This window comes from Equus asinus, chromosome 22 (assembly GCF_041296235.1).
Source record: "Equus asinus isolate D_3611 breed Donkey chromosome 22, EquAss-T2T_v2, whole genome shotgun sequence".
Classification (NCBI taxonomy): Eukaryota; Metazoa; Chordata; class Mammalia; order Perissodactyla; family Equidae; genus Equus; species Equus asinus.
Genome location: NC_091811.1, coordinates 17,045,336 through 17,062,523, shown reverse-complemented (window position 1 = coordinate 17,062,523; position 17,188 = coordinate 17,045,336). Strand labels below are relative to the sequence as shown.

Sequence of the window (17,188 nt, the reverse complement as noted above, 5' to 3'; positions counted from 1 at the left end):
CTCAGATGATTTAAAAATACTTCCTGATATACTGTCCCCAGAGTTGTTCTGAAGGTTTGGAGAAAATAGGTTTCTGTTAGGAGTGTGCCTGAAACAGGACAAATAGCCTCATCCCTAGAGATAAATTATTTCCATCAATAAATTGACTCTGGTGGCAGATTAAAGATGACTGCAAATTACCATATGCCTTATACCTCCTCTTGAGTGATGGCGTCTATGTCTCCTCCCCTTGAATCCGCGTGGCCTGTGACTACTTTGACCAATAGAGTATGGAGGAAGTGATGCTTCTTCTGAGGACTGGCTGTCTCTGCTTTGGTCTCTGGGACCTGAGTCACCATGCGAATGATCCAACTGTATTGGAGAAATCATGTGAAGATGTCCTGAGACACATGGAGAGGGGCCAGGTGACCCCAGCTGTCCCCTCCAAGGCGCCAGGTATATGAGTGAAGTTGTTGAATGCTCCAGGCAAGCGAAGCTGCCAGCTGAGGACCAACAAGTGACTACAACCAGCATCACATGGAACAGGACAATTGTCCAGCTAAGCCCTCCTCAAAGTCCTGACCCCACTGGTAGCAACTTGAATTATTTTCATATTAATATTACTCAAATAGGAACAAACTTAAAAGTCAGTATACATTCTTTGTTCTTATATGTCCTATAAAAGTAAAGAAAAATTAGACTTTTATATGTTAAGCACTTAGAAAAATCATTACAATTCAAAATTGTCCATTAACACACACAAAAAAAGTTAGAAAAACTGGTTATTGTTTTAAATCCACTGTTTTGGAGCAGCTTTTTACGCAGCAATAGATAACTTGAAAAACCACATGTACGATTACTAAATTGAATCAGCAAAAAGTGAGTAAGCTATAAATCCCCCACGGTCGTAGGGACCATATTTTTCTAAGTTCAGAGCAGGGGGATGATCTGAGGAATTTGGGAGAGCCAGAGAAAACTGTCCCCGAAAATCAGGGATGTTGAATCACCAAGGCTAAAAGAAAGAGCATTCAGTTACAAATCCGAGAGCAGCTCTCGGTCCTGCCAAGTGAGTCCTCCGTGGCTGCAGGCAGCACAATCCTTCACCCACACCGTGAACTCCCCAGAGCCTCAGGCGTCCGTGCTTTCCTTCTTTAAGATGCAGCCAGCCAGGATCTCCTCCCCTGCTTCTGGGGGGAGGGGCCGTGGAGGCTAGCCCTCGCCAGCCTTCTGAGTGACAAGCCAGCAGCCATATTAGAGTGTGGGGACCGGCTGTGGAAGGCTGTTTGATCAGAGTGGAATTATAGCAGTTCATTTTCTAAAGTGCCGGGAGACCCGGGGATGAACCTGCAGGGAGAAGGGAAAACCACAAGTGCAGCACCTCACAGAGATGCAATTCATCACCGGCATGACAGGTCTGTCAACAAGAGGGGCTCTCCTTCTCCACTGATACACAAAAGCAATCTCGTGGCCTCTGTGTTGCAGCAGGAGGGCCACTGAACTCCCTCGGACCCCGTGGCTGTCTGCAGGGAGCCCTTTCCCAGGAGTCAAGGGGTGAATGCATTAGCAGGGGGTGCAGAGCAGAGGCATAATGGGCACTTCAATGTCTATGCCCCCCTATTTCCTCCGGTTAAGCATAGAGATCGTTTCAAGTGAGGGTAGTTAGAAGCAGGAGCGAGACCCAATTTCGTTTCTTGTGTTTTTCTAATGAGACGTAACTTAGAAATAGTCTCAGAAATAAGAGGCATAGTTTTGTTTGCTGGTAACCTGAAACTGGTGCTGATAGCTAGGGTAAGAAATGAGGCAAAGTGGTCGGCGCCTTCCAGAACACTGAGGCACAGGTGCCCCAGCTCAGCCTCCTCCCTCCCTCCCTCCCTCGTGAGCCCACAGTGCGCCATCTTGTATTCATTTATCCCTGCTTTCGTCCCTCCCGTTACCGGCTTCCAGCTGGTTCTCTGAGCACATTCTCCTCCTTCTCAGACTCAGTTACACAAGGTGGAGAATAGCGCAGACCCCTCTTCCCAGCTCCTACGTTCTAACCAGAGGGGTGAAGGTAACCAGAATTCCCTGCTGGGACACAGAGAGCTGTCCCAAAGAGCTGGCTGAGCATCAGATCTGATCTGACTCACGCTTACTCTGGAAGAGTCCATTAAAAGAGCAACCACATGTTCTTCTTCAGGTTTTCCTGCCTAAAATGTACACTTGGGGATTCTAGGAAATTTCGGACAAGCACACTGCCTTGACTGCCAAGTTTTCCAGAGGTATCTGAAATTTCTATGTTTCTCTTTCCCACCTTCCCTTGCCATCCCTGGCCACACACCCACTGTTGTTCAGAAAGCCTTTGATACGGCAACCCTCTCAGCGTTCCGTAGGTCACCTGCGGCCGCCCCCACCCCCACCCCCCCGCAGGGTCTGCGCCGCGTGGAGGCAGCGCCCCCTCTAGTGGCCAGCGCCTTGAGCCTCCAACGCTTGCTGCCCAAGGCGGCTGGAGAGAACACGCTAAATCGTTTTAGGGGTTAACCCAGACCCCGGGATCTAAATAAGAAAAACCATTTACTTTGGGTCTTTTGAACAGAAATCCTTTCTCTATCCATTGTAAAGGATGGTCTGGGATCACTCCAGCAAATGAGCTCCCACCTCCCCTGCCTTCCCCTCTGCCCCTCAGTATCCGGTCAACACAGGAAGAGAGAGAGCTGGTGAATTATTACTCTGTCTGGGCCTCAGTATCTCCATGTTTCATATGGGAAAAATGCTCCTTTGTGCTGCCATCACGTGGAAAAGCCTCTCATAGGGAGCTGTGCTCTCCTTCTGATTCCTCCTCCATGTTTTCTAACAGCTCCTGTGTCCCCTTCTTCAGTGACGTCATTCTCTGCTTAAAATTCTCCTGTAACAGGAGCAAAATTCTGACATTGCAAGTATTCATCCCTTCCTTGACCCACTCCTTACCAGGACGACTGGGCTTCCGGGAGGGCGGGTCAAGAGGACTTTCAAGGAAGTTTTCTGTGTGTTGTATGACAAAATTGTACCCCACTCCCCCCAGCCCAGCTCCTGGGTCCTAGCCAGGTGGGTAAAGAGTGGCTTGAGTTCCTGCTGGGTGTGGGGGTCATAAGTAGGCCCAGACGCATTTGGGTTTGTTCTTCACCGGTTTCCCTCTGCCTCTAGAGAGAAGTTGGACACTTCAGCGTGCCCCCTAACGTCCCAAGGTCTGCACCAGCCTCCTCTCTCCAGGACCTTCTCTTCCCTGCACACGCAGAGCTGCAGGAAGATTCCTGAGGAAGGGAGGCGCTTCTCTACTCTGCCCAGTTCCACATCTGTGGCCTCTTGAACTCGTCCCCAGGCTCTCTCCTGCTTCTCACTAGTGCTCCCATGGTGCCACCTTGGTCCCCGAATCTTCCTTGCACCGTCACACCAGCTGCAGCCCCTGTCATGTACACACACTGCCGCAGTGCTCACCACCCTTTATTGTAACTGCCTGAGTATCTATCTGTCTGCTGAGGCATGTGTGGAAAATGTCACAGATTCACAGGGCAGGTAGGAACCCCACAAACTCTCTTAGCCCAGCCTGCTCATTTCCTGGTAGAGTCAGTCATTTTCTTTGAAGAACTTACAATGCAAGTTGCACATCTGTATGTGCACTGTATGTCTCATAATCCTCCAACCTCCAAAATCTCTTAATATTCAGCCTTAAGTCATATCATTTCAAAAGAACACCATTATGGGGCTGGCCCTGTGGCCGAGTGGTTAAGTTCGCGCGCTCCGCTGCAGGCGGCCCAGTGTTTCGTTAGTTCGAATCCTGGGCGCGGACATGGCACTGCTCATCAGACCACGCTGAGGCAGCGTCCCACATGCCACAACTAGAAGAACCCACAACGAAGAATACACAACTATGTACCGGGGGGCTTTGGGGAGAAAAAGGAAAAAATAAAATCTTAAAAAAAAAAAAAAAGGAACACCATTATTCAGGAATAAAGGTATTTTGTAGTGTTGAAGATCACAATTCAGCTCTATTCTTCCTACCCTCAGGCCTTCTGTTATTCAGACAAAATGATCTTAATTCCTTGGAACTCTCCTTTGGAGATATAAAAACTGGAGACATCTTGATAGATTTTTTTTTTTAATTGGAGATTTTTGCCTAAGAATATTCTGCCCTCAAAAATTTTTTTTGGCATTTTCCCACGAGATTCATCTAGAGAATATAATTGTTTAATAAATGTGAACAATGGAGATAATCCTCAGGCTCAACTGCTTGGTGTGGATAGAGGAACGTGGAGTGAGAGCAGGGTTCTTTCCTCGTGGTGACACAGAAGAAAAGTCGGTGAGAGAAAGGAATTTGATTGACACATTTCTGGGAATGATCTGCCATCCTCTGTGCTGACTTTTTGGGTCCCACTTATTCCAGCTTTCAATGATCAAGGTAACAGCTCAACTGTGTACTGGATCATGGCAACGAGGAAATGGGTCTAACCTGGCTAGTAATCAGCCCAGCTGAGTTGACACGCATGGAATGGCATTCAGTTCTCCTCCTTACAAAGTTGTGTGTCTAACGAGCGAGGGTTACAACTGAAAGCAGTCATGTTATATCACTCACTAGATTCAGCAAAAAGCAGCATGATGACTGAAAAGGTCACAAACCTGAGTCTTGGCCCTGGTTGAGTCCCTCCCACTACAAATGACCAGCAGGAGGACTCTCTAAGGAAGAACCTTGTAATAGATTTCTGTACAACAGCATCGAGATGCTATAAGGAGAAGTTAGATATCGATGGAAGTAACCTGATCCCCATCCCTGGAAGAAACCTCCTTGAATGCTGCTTGTCACAGAACCTGGTAAATATTTTCAGGCTGCAGCATTTGCGGTTGGGAAAGTCAAGAAGCAAAGATTCCTTGTTCTGGCCCATTGAAAAATAAGTAAAGTATGAAATAGATGGGTGGCCTTATCACATATACGTTCTATAACCAAGATTTTGGAGTTGAAAACAGTGGAGACAACATCATAAAAGTTACTTCAGTGAAATGTAAATGTGCTTCCTTGGTTCATACAGACGCATGCATGCACACAGACACATGCAGGGCTGGAATGAGTCAAAGGCTTTGTTGTCAAAATCAAGAGAGTGTGTGGTGCTCAGTGGAGCCAAGCAAATCCAGATCAGAGCCGATGCTGTCCTGAGGGCCACCCTGGAAACTGAGGGTGGGGTCTGAGGATGGAGAGCACGTCCCTCAGAAGCAGAAGACAAGCTCCAGAGCCTGCTGTTTGGATTTACTGAGCTATTTGCCCGGAGGAAGACTTACATTCTTGAGGCATGTGCTTTCTTGCGTCTTTCCTCACTCAAGCAGTCTCTTCTGCCTAGAGGGAGGATAAGACTTCACAGGAGGAGACTGACAATTCCAAGGGTTCGGCGCGCAGATTCCTTCCATGAGGTGTAAATACACATGGGCTGTACAGAGTAAGAATCCCCCAGCTAACAGCAGGATTTTTTTTTTTTCTGACCTTTTGTCTTCATTCAGGCAGGTATTTAGAACTTCAGTCATTACAGATGGCAAACATTTGTCTAGACTTTTCTTTCTTTGTATGAAAATAGTTTCTTTTGTTAGTTATTCCAGGATTTTACATAGTATTTTCCCCACTGGAGAAAAATCAATGACACATATGCAAATGAAACCCTCATATTCTCTCTTTCTCTCTGTCTCTCTGTCTCTCTCTCACACACACACACACACACATACACAACAGCACTGGCTTCTAGTTCATTTGGCCAGCCAGGGAAGCTGGAGTGTGCTTTCTTTGGATGTCCCCAACTGAGCTGGAAGGGAGTAGATTGTCTACCAGGCAATATTTTATTCAAATTGATTCAGCCGTTAATTGCTCTGTGGTTTCTGACTAATTTCTTCCTTTCCTTTGGTGCAGTGCATCCTTTCAAGGAAAGAGAGGTTTGAGGGTTACTTAGCAGCTTCACAAATTCCATTTGCTTAAAAATGTGGAGACACCACCTAGATTCCAAAAAATGAAAGAGAGTTACAAATTCTATCGCTCCAGGGAAGTGCAGCCATCCAGGTTCGCACATTCCATCCAAGAACTTCGGGGTGAGCCAGTTCTCCAGTCAGATAAAGGAACAAAGCCTCTCGTTTGGGCACCCAGATGCTTGATTTAAAGGACTCAGGGGAGAGTATATCAGAGCGGGAACAGAGGAAGTCTACAGAAATATTGGAGGCTGACTCCCTGATTCCGAGCTCTGCTTTTGAATGTGTTGGGGTCCCTTATAAAAGTATAGGTTCTGGGTAAATTCTGAACCAAACCTAAGATAGCTGTGGTTGACTGCAGCTATATTCACTAGTTAATCTCCAGCGTGGGACAGGATGATCATATCTATATTCCATTGGTTAATATTAACATTAGCTGCTAATATCAATGATATCTGACTCTATAGATTTGCAACTCATTTAGATTAACATGCAAATTGTCTAACTACTACAATATTTATTGAGTATTTATATGTAGCATTATAAGACTATGTATTTTGCTTGCATGATCTTGTTGAATTCTCCCAACATCTCTATAAGGTAGGCACTGATATTTTCATTTCCTAACTGAGGCTTCAAGAGGTTAAGTAATTGGCCAGGGTCACCCACAGCTGGTTTCAAACCCGAGCGGTGTGACTCCACAGCAGAGCCTGATTCCTGCACTTTAAGCTAAACTGACATTTGTCACTTAGAACATATGGCAACAATTCTTAAGGTAACTATGCCTGCCTCTCCTATGGCTCTGATTAGGCTGCTAGCTTTTCTAAGGATACAAGTCAGCTTCTCATTTTCTCCCATTTTCCTCAAAATATTCAGCACAGAGCTGTGTACAGAATAAGCTAAATCACTTTGACTCATTCACACACTCAGGGAACTTGGCCAACAATGAACTCTTCTGCCATCTTGCTAAGTGTTGGCAGTTCTGTTTCACCCTCAATTGCTTCTTAAGGCTTTAAAATGCTAGAAAGAGGTTTGGAAACAGCATTATGTGTTGATAATTATTTTTCCTGGATTGATGATAATACTTAAGAAGAAGGAGGTCACGGTGAATTGCTCAGTGAGAGAAAAACAGCAAGCAGAAGCTTCTTATAAATAGAGAAAAAAGAAAGGGGAAAGTGGAAGATGAGAAGGCAGGATAATTGAAGCAAACCATTGACAGAGAAGGATGGTTCGAGAATTGTCCAACCATTGTATGTCTATATTGACACTTGAAGCGTTTGATACACAGCCCTATGAAATTTTATTTGGATAATTTGAGCTTACAGCAACTTGGCTCTGAATCTAAGCAAAGGAATAAAAGTGTAGCAAACAAATTCAAGAAATCTGGGGAGGGAACTATGGGGTCAGGGAGTGGTTCATGTAAGCTTACAGCAGAGGCAAGCGAGATGGGTTTGCCATGCAGCCCCTCCCGCTCTCCCATAAGGAACTCCTTTTCTTCCTGGGGACAGGATAGCTTTTCTGCACTTTGCTGTCACTCTGCTTGGCCGTATTTTCTCAAAAACATTAAATGACAGCAGTCACAAACATATAAATGTCAATTAGACAGTCAATAAATATTTATTGAGTACCTGCTTTCTTTTAGCATGGGAAGATCTATAAGATATGTGTAATGGTGACCTCCACATAATTTAGCTGGAAAGACCCCAAAACAAGGATGGCAAATACATGATACATATACTGCCCTTGCCTCTGTTTGTCCTCGTGGAAGATGCCTTAAATCAATCATGGTGCACATTCTCACCAAATTAGGATGCTGCCTCTGGATGCTTCTCATTACAGTACTCAATATAACCCTACCCATTATTCAGAGTTGTCTCAAGAAAGGAAACCTAGTTCACATCTTGCCCTGGACTGTCACATGTAGAACAACAATCTAATACAGTGAATGTTTCCATGATAAATGACATGGTATGATGAAGCGTTCAGAGGACACGGAGATTCCCCAGGGCCGTAGCACGTGGATATCTTGAACAACAAAGTGGGACTTGAGCTCGATGTCAGAGGATGGGTGTAACTGAGACTGACATAGGAAAAGGAGCACTTGCCCAGTGGCAAGAACATAGACAAAGGTACCGTGGTGACAAAGCAGTCCCAACATTCACAGAAGACAGGTAGGACTGGAGGAATAACTTACTCATTCACAATTATCTGACAGAGGACTAAGGGGTCCAGCCTTGGTGGGTGCTGAAAGGGGAGACAGCTGACTGCCTAGCAACTATCACTAAACAATATGAACCAAGGAGGGGCAGGAGGAAAGGCTAGTGGCCAGGAAATGTAGTCAGATATCAAAGCAGAGCTGAAGGCCACCAGCCTAGAGGACTGCTAGAAGTGCCGAACAGAAATGTAAGCTTCCAAAAATAATATATGGGAAACTTCTTCACAGTGCTGCATCTTCAGTAGAAAATGTGCAGAGAAGGGTAAGAGATCACAGGAAAATTAAAATGCCTTGTGGTTTTCCATCATGGAGAAGATAAAGCAGGTGAGGGTAGAGTGAAAGGTATTTACATGTCTTCAGGAGGTGGCCTGGAACCAGGTGTTGTAATTTCTACTGAGGGCGGAATAGAAAGGGTTATCCTGTAGCAAGAGAGATCTAGGAAACACGCAAGAGGCACTTGATCTAGAGTTGTTGGAGACTGGTTTGGATCATCAAGAATGATATGACATCTCTTTCACTGGATGTCTTCAAGAACAAGAGAAGTGCTCATAAATTTGGTCTATGATATATACACTACTAGCTGGAGACAGACCATAAACTAAATAGTCCTGAAAGCCCTTTCCAGGCAGGATACTAAAGCTGTAAACAGCGTACAATCCTAGACTAGCTAAGCAAGGCAGTGTCTTGAAGAAGCTCCTTCCACCCACTGTCCGGCTGTCTTACATTCTGTCCATCCTGCCTCCCTTACCTCCAGTTGTAACCACACTACTGCTCATATAAGTCAACAAGAACAGGCATAACCAACTTACTGACACCGGGTATTTCCCAAACTCTCTTCCTTGGCATACTTTCCTAACAATTTCATGTTGTACACATCACCATTCCCTGGTGTAAGTCATGCTGCTTTGCTGGAAATGAAATTAACTGAATGGAGGTGGAACCAATTTGCCCCATTTGAAAAGAGATAGAGTTGCCATGGAGATCTATATGTTTATGGAGCTCACTGAAGAAATGGTGTAAGGGGCATGGTTGGGAAGACTTCAACAGGATTGGTGATACTCGCAGATCTAAACACTTTAGGCAGAATGGTATTTTACTCTGGTGTTCCTCACAGATGATATCAATGAGGAGTATAGCAGGCAGTAATTCAAGTTCTTAAAATCTGATTTTTGTTAAAGGAAATTGAGCAAAGAATTTTAACTCATTTGGGCTTTACTTCCATTCTCTAAAGTGAAGTTAATGCCACACATCTACTTAATTATACAAATATAATGTTTTGGGGGGAAAAAGACAGTGGCCTTAATGATATAAGAATCAACCAGAAAAATCTCCTGCTGGTCTTATATTAAGCACCAAAAAAAATAATAAAGAGTCTTAGTGGTTGAGTCACTCAGAATCTGTACACAGTATCAAAGTGTGGAGGGCAGGCTCACTCAGGAAATTCAAGGCAAAAACAGAAACCAGGAGCAGGAGAGCCATCAAAAATACAGTCAAAATATTTTACCATGAAATAATTGTACTCAAGAAGAAGCCAGTTCTAAAATTATAGGGCAACTCTCCCATTCTCTAGGAAGACACAGGAGGGCCTAGGGTTCTATACTTCTCTATAAATTCTGATCGCTTTCTTTCCTTAACAAGGGACATGGAAAGCTGCCATTTATAAATTACTACAGACCAAGGGGTAGATATGTATATGATGGGGCAATCAAGTTGATCTGGAAAGATCTCTTTCTACTGTTGAGGAAGGGTAAAGGAAAGTCTTGGAATCAGCAGAGGAATACTTTCCACCCTTAGGATATAGAACAGGAATTCTTTTCAAAAGGAACTTAATGAAGAAGGAGCAGGAGATACAAGAACAAAGGAGTTAAAATGTTGATCTTGAAAATTCAGGAAATCCATAGACAGACATCCAGTGTGTTGTGCTCAAAACTTTATACTGACTTCACAGTACTCTTCAGATAAAGTGAATGGGCAAGTGTGCCAGCCCAAAAAAATGAACCTATTTATCTTCCACCTTGGGCTGGCAACTGGGTCGGTGTCCTGCCTCCATAGGTTTATTTCCTTTGATCTGGGAAGTGGGACTCCTTCTCCCGTATCCACCGTCCCTTCCACCCTAGCTCTGCCCAACCCCCTGTAATAGGAACAGTCAAGAGTCCTGAATAGTGCCATCTACGATTCCCTCTTTAATCCATTACTGTTAGACTTCAAGGAATTCCAGCCGCTCTTCCACTAGCTGTACACAGTTTATGGCGGGTGTGTCTCAGGCTCTTCCTCAGTGGAGGGACTGAGTGTATTCAACTAAGGACATTTATCCTGTTGTTGGTGTTTGGTCCTGGGGACAAATTCCCTGAGACCTAGATAGGGGTATGCCTGGAATTTGGGGCTGTTCTTATGTTCAAGCCTCCTCTAGTGTAAATTCTTCTTTTCTGGCCCCTCTCCTTGAAGCCATGAGGACCTTTGCTGAACATTAACTGGCCAAGTTCGTGGCAATTTGTTAGAGCAGCGTCAGGAAACGAATGCACCTACTAAACTGTTGCAATGATGAAATTCCCCTGAAGTCCTCTCGTCCTCACTGCCATCTTGGAGCTCTGCCTCTCACCCCAGGAGGTAAGGGCTGCTGTGGCCTATAGATTAACTTCCAAGCAAATTGCCACAAACTTGGTGGCCTCAAACAATAGAAATTTACCCTCTCACATTTCCAGAGGCCGGAAGTCCAAACTCTGTGCTCCTTCCAGGTGCTCTAGGGGAGAACCCTTCCTATCTCTTCCAGCTGTGGCAGCTGCCCCAGCCTTCCTAGCTTGTGATGGCCTCACTCCAATCTCTGCTTCCATCTCCACGTCACCTTCTCCTCCTTGTGTCTGTCTTCTCTGTGTGTCTATCTTTTAATGCATGTGATTGCATTTAGGGCTCATCTGAATAATCCAGAATGAGCTCCTTTTTTCAAGATCCTTAAGTTAATCGCATCTGCAAAAACCCTTTTTCCAAATAAGATAACCTTCACAGGTCCCAGGGATTTGATGTGGATATCTTTAGGGGGAGCATTTTTCAGCCTACTATAGCGGGGAAGAAAACTAAAATTCATTTTGCATGATAACTAATTTCAATTTGACAACAGTCTGTCAGTTAAGTATGCTTATACACAGTCTATGGATGAGAAAATTTAAACTCAGGGAAACTTGCCCAAGATCACGGATCTAACAAGTGGATGACTTGGGTTCTGTCCGTCTCCATAACCATTGTGTTCTACAGCCTGTGATGAGTTAGGAGATGCCATGCTGCTATTACCTGGGTACCCATCGGCAAGCCACTTCACATCTCTGGGGCTCAGTTTATCCACTGCATGATAAGATGGTTATCTCAATGTCCCTTTCATCTTTATGATTCTAGTACCAAGAAGCATCTAATACTCAAATGAAGTTACAACATGGTTTGGACACTGTTATCATTGGGCAGAAAAACTATTTTTGACCTTGCTGTCACCAAGAAATTGTTCGTAGAAAAGACTGAGCTTGAGGACAGGGACTATCTTATTCAGTGCCTACTTCTGTTCTCCAGCACTTGCTATAGTGCGAGTTTATTCAGTCAGTCAGTCATTCTTTCATCACATATGCATCAAGCACCTTCAAATTTTCCAAGTACTTTAATAGACACAAAGAATACGGAGAATGAAAACACAGACATAGTTCCTGAAGGAATTTTAAATGGTCAGATGGAAGAAGTCAGCCCTCTTTCCCTATAGAATAATGAATTAGTCAATTCTAGAAACCTTTAGAGCAGTGGTTCTCAAACTTTAGCCTGCATCAAAATCATCCAGAGGACTTATTATAACACAGAGTTTCTTAGTCAATAGCTCTGAGCTGCGGCATGATGATTTCCATTTTTAACAAGTTCCGAGGTCATGCTGATGCTGCTGGTCCGGGGACCAGCTTGAGAATCTCTGCTCTAGGGCAACAATTCCCAGCTAGTGGACCTAGGACCCTGAGGCAACGATGGTATTTTATGAGCAGTAAGTATAGTCTATTGGCTGAATAAATAAAAGTAAAACTACCATTATGTGGGCTTGTTTAAATATTTTGATGTTAAAAAGAAATTCTTACTCTTAAAAAATTTAGTAACCCTTGTACAAAAGCCAGAAAGTCAATCAGGTTTTATCTCTTTGCCAACACGAATCTTTTGGCAGGGTTTTCTATGGTGTTATGTTGAAAACAAATCGAATTCTGCGTTTTGGCTCAGTAAGAAAGAAGGCCATAACTGATTATAAATATTTGTCTAGATGAGGGAGAGGGAATGAAGAACCTGTACCATGCATTTGCCTTTCTTGATTTAAATATTGGAGTTGTTACAATTTAGACTTGTATCTTGTTCTCTTCTAACTCTACACTCTCACCCTTGGGCCATCTCATCCATCCCATGGCTTTAAAGATCATCTACATGCTAATAACACCCTTCACATGTCCTGCCCAGCTCACTCCTCTGACTCCCAGAGCTGCATTTCCAACCGTCTCCTTGACGTCCCTACTGGGATATTACATGTGCATCTCACAGTTAACATGTTCAACAATGAATTCTTGATTTTCCTTCTCAAACGGTACTAATCCCATCTTAATAAATGGTGCCATCAACTATTCCTTTATCCTGGGGAAAGTTCTTGATTTCTCTCTATTGCTCATTAGCAATATCTAATTCATCTCTAGGTTTTGTTGAATCTTCATCCGGAACCTACCATTAATTCATTCATTTCTTTCCGTATTCAGGCTCACTCCAAAAATTCACTGTCATCTCTCATCTGTACTGTGTCAACAGCCTCTGGACTTGTGTCCCACTTCCATTCTTTCTCCCCTCCAGTCGAAGTCAAAGTAATATTCTTAGCACCTAAAGTGAGATTCTTCACACCTTAGGCCTGGCAATGGTTTCCTGTTTTGCTCAGGGTAAAACTTCAACATTCATAACTTGCCCAAAAAGGCCCTGCATAATCCAACACCTGCCTGCCCCGCCAACCTCAGTCCTACCCCTTCCCTTACTGGTTGCGCTCTGGCCATACTGGTCTTTCCTCAGTTTCTCAAAGGTCTCAAGCACTTTCCCACCTGAGGGCCTTCGCTCTTCCCTTGTCTGCCTGGAATGTGCCTTTCCCACTCTTCCTGACACACTCACCCATCCTTCTGGTCACCACGTAAAATATCACTTCCTCAAAGAGGCCTTCCCAAATCCCCTCGATCTAAATAAAGTCCTCCCAATATTCTCCTGTGGTACCTTATGATTTTTCATTCCACTTAATCCAGTTTGTAGATATTTTCCTTGGTGTCTGTATTCCCATTATACTATAAGCTTCATGGGGGCAAGGGATGTGTCTATATGCTCTCACCGTCTAGTTCAGTGACTGCAGGTACTCAATTAATAATTGTTAAATGAAAGAATGAACAAAACCATAACTTTGCCGTTCATCTCAGGCCATCCTTTCTTTGGTTTGTCTGTACAGTTTCTCCAGATCTCTCCTTCTTCCCCTGTGGAGTCTTGGCTTTCCACAGACTAGAAAGTTTGTCTGATGCTTGGGGTAAAGAGGGTTACTGACGGACAAGATGTCATATGTTCCATTTACACCATGGAGTTCTTTGTCTGAGTTCTCAGTCTGTGTGGGAACTCTGAACCATTCCAGCCACCCTCCTGGCTCCAGAAGACCGTTCTTCTGGCTGCATTGGTGAGTTCTGCGGTATGTCAGGGCAAGATCACATTGCCTTTTACTCCCAGCCACAACAGACCACAAAATGCACTTTGGGAGAAGGGAGGCTGCTTGAGGCCGAGGATTTGGGACTGTCTCCACTCCCTAGATTTGTCTTGGTTTTGAACCTCACAGTTTTATGACTATCTAGGTATTACTTTACATCATCCATAGTTTGATTCCAGATTCCACTGCTTGGCTTGGAGACATAGTAAAGTACCTTTATTCCGAAAACCAGCATGGAAGAAAGAGCAGGCGGGATATGGTAAGGGGACGGATCGTTACTAGGGTTGAGAGGTAGGAGCAGCCAGAGTAGAAGGAGGCTATTGACCAAAAGAAGCCTTTCCAGTGCATTCCCCATACAGGAACTGAGGCCCTGAGCTGTGGCCAAGTGGTCCCCTGCTGAAGTCAAATTCATGTTCCTCCCTATGCAGGTCTCTCAGGAGCAAGACCTTTAGGCTTCAGCCCTTCCAGTTACAGGACTGGGAGTAATCACTCCCATACTGGAAATTCTGTATATTTGTATTTATAAAAGGGGCCTCTAAGGAAGAAATGAAAGTTAAATGAGGTCATGAGGGTACAGCCTTGATACAATAGGATTGGTGTCCTTATAAGAAAAGACATCAGAGAGCTTTCTCTCTCTCTCTCTCTACATGCTCACAACGAGGGAAGGCCATGGGAGGACATACCATCTACTAGCCAGGAGAAGAGTCCTTACGAGGAACTGAAGGGGCTGACATCTTGATCTGGGACTTTAAGCCTCCAGAACTGAGAGAAAACACATTTCTGTTGCTTTTGCTACCCGTCTGTGATATTCTGTTATGGCAGCCCAAGCAGATGACTACAAAGGGCCAACAGATCTTCCTCCCCCTTCATTCCAAAACTCACCTCCCTTGGATTCTATTGCATCAGCCCAAGTTTAACAAGCTGTGCTGATATCATAAACAGGAACAAACTGCAGACCCCTTAGTCTCCCAAGAGACCTAGCAATGAGTGGACTTTTGACGCCCCTCAAATAATAACCTAGTGGCTACTTACTTGTCCCTTCCTTCCTTTATGGCACTGGCTGGTGTAGACATTGGCTTGGATGATCAGGTAAGGAGAAAGAGCAGCAGAGAAGGCGATGAGAAACGAGAAAACATTCACTTATTTATTTATGCACGCATCATGAGCTTAGTACTTTGCCAGATACTAGGGAAGCAAAAATGGGTGAGATGCTCCCTCCACCCTTAAACCTAACATTTAAAGAAATCAAAGTCTAGTAAGAAATCACAATTCGTTGTTATATTTTAAGTTTTTCTGGTATCTATGAATCTTAGATTATAGAGAGTCTGGTTTTATAACTTTCTTTCTCAAAAACTTTTCTATTGTTCAATTTTTTTAAGTGTTGTTCAGAAGACAACAGGGGGTGGGTCGCTTTAAGAAACACCAACTGGCAAGGAGCCAGATTAACTAATAAGAAATCTTCAGAATTCTGAATAGAGTAGACGATATATTCTTATGTACATCAGAATGAGCTGACGAGCAATATGACAGCTCTGCCACCAGGGAAATGAATTTCTGATTGAAAGGACATCATCCCAGGGTTTGGACCCTGGCAGTCAGTCTATTGTATAGATTTATTCTTCCTTCCTTCTTTTTTCCTTAACACTTAAAATAGGAAATGCTGGAATGATTTTCTTTTGTTAATGAGATGAAACCAATTCTGCAAAACGGGAAGGTGCAGGCATTTTTGCTTCTTGGAACAGGTAAGAGAAATACAATAATGGTGGTCACCAGAGAGCTTGGAGCAAGGATGTTCGACACCCTGGGAGAGAGAAAAGAGAAGGAAAGCAAATGTGCTCTCTAGGAGCAACTTGTACTCCAAGGCACAGGCAAGCCCTGAGCAGGGACGAGGCCAGCTCCAGAGCTCCAGGCCAGAGCTCCTCGCTCAGACTCAGTGTTTCATGAAGATTGCTCTGCTTCTGATCCCTGACTAGGAAGCCGTGAAGTTTAGTTAGAAAGCTACTCGACCGTCACTAGGCTTATTTCTTTAAATATTATGATTTAGTGAAAGCTGATATAAACATGTTGCGCAATTGTTAGTAATGAAAGATGAGCTGCTATTTATGCTTATGTTAACTTTTTTTAGGGAAAGCATGAGGGCCTGGACCGTATGTGACTCTAGGGAGACTTAAAGAGTTAGGACATGTGGTCATAATCCCAGGCATCAGCTCACAAGTGATCTTGAGCTTGGTAGAACACAGCTAACTATAATAAGGAAGGCAAGGTGTGTCCCCTGAGCTGGACTGATGAATATTAAGCGGTGACAAGCATCCCACCTACAGGGCCAACTTGGCACGGAGGGGAGGTGCTGATTTCCTGACGCAGAGCCTCAGGGCCTAAAAGAGTTAACTTTCCCCAAATGCTTCTCCCCTCCCCCATCACAGGGATACCTTGCAGGATGTGACCTGACTTGTCAGGAGAACAAGAACTTGCAGTTCAACCAGGACTTGGACTTCCCACACAGAAAAAAAAAGACATGTAGGAAGGGGAAACCAGAAAATTCTCTGAAGGATAAATGAACAAAACAAAACAAAACACAAACCAGGGTTCATACCAGTCCCTTAGACGCCTACCCACAAATTTGTTTGGAGATAAAGGGAATTAGAGGATATGGGGAAAGGTAGAAACAGAGTGAAAATAAAGCCAGCGGGCGGGGCATGTTGTCAGGCACATTTCCATCAAGGTGAGGGGAATGTCTGGGGCCAGGGAGGAGGAGGGGCACTGAGCAGTGGCCTCCTCCTGATCCTTTAAGGTATTCTGTGTTGGGGGAGATAATTCCTTTGGGGCCCTGAGGAGAAACCTCTCTGGGTGTTTTCTCAAAGCCTGAGCTTTGAGAACTGTGAAGAGGGAAGGAAAGGTTGTGAGGTGGCAGAACGTGACTGGACTTTGTGTTCAGAAGTGCATGGTGCGCCTTGGGCATGGATGGACCCAGTTTAGCCTCCGTGTGACATGAAACAAGGTTTAACCAGATTGCATTAGCGTGGGGGCTACCGAAGGATTGAGCATGCGGCATGCATTCATTGGCCATTCATTCAGTATGTGTGAGTTAAAACTCCAAGCCCACGGCACCCCCCCATGGTCCCACTGGACTTCACTCACAGAACAAATATTAACAGATACAATCAAAAGTTTCAAAATGGTGACTGCAGAGTGTGAAACCTGAGGCCTCTGAGCCTGGCGCCTGGCGTGACTGCTCGGCCCTATCTGCAGTGTCTTTCTGAAAACGCTATATTGCTTGTGTAAGCTTAGTTGGTTTTTGTCGTCTGTAACCAAAACTCTGA

At 44.4% G+C, this 17,188-nt stretch overlaps 1 long non-coding RNA gene across 1 annotated transcript; it reads left to right on the top strand.

Moving 5' to 3' along the window:
* Positions 1 to 1,227: 1,227 nt before the first annotated feature.
* On the top strand, positions 1,228 to 4,203 carry LOC123279949 (uncharacterized). The gene is made up of 3 exons (XR_006518406.2): positions 1,228 to 1,391; positions 2,156 to 2,237; positions 3,139 to 4,203. It is a non-coding gene; the product is annotated as an uncharacterized lncRNA (long non-coding RNA).
* The last annotated feature ends 12,985 nt before the right edge of the window (positions 4,204 to 17,188 follow it).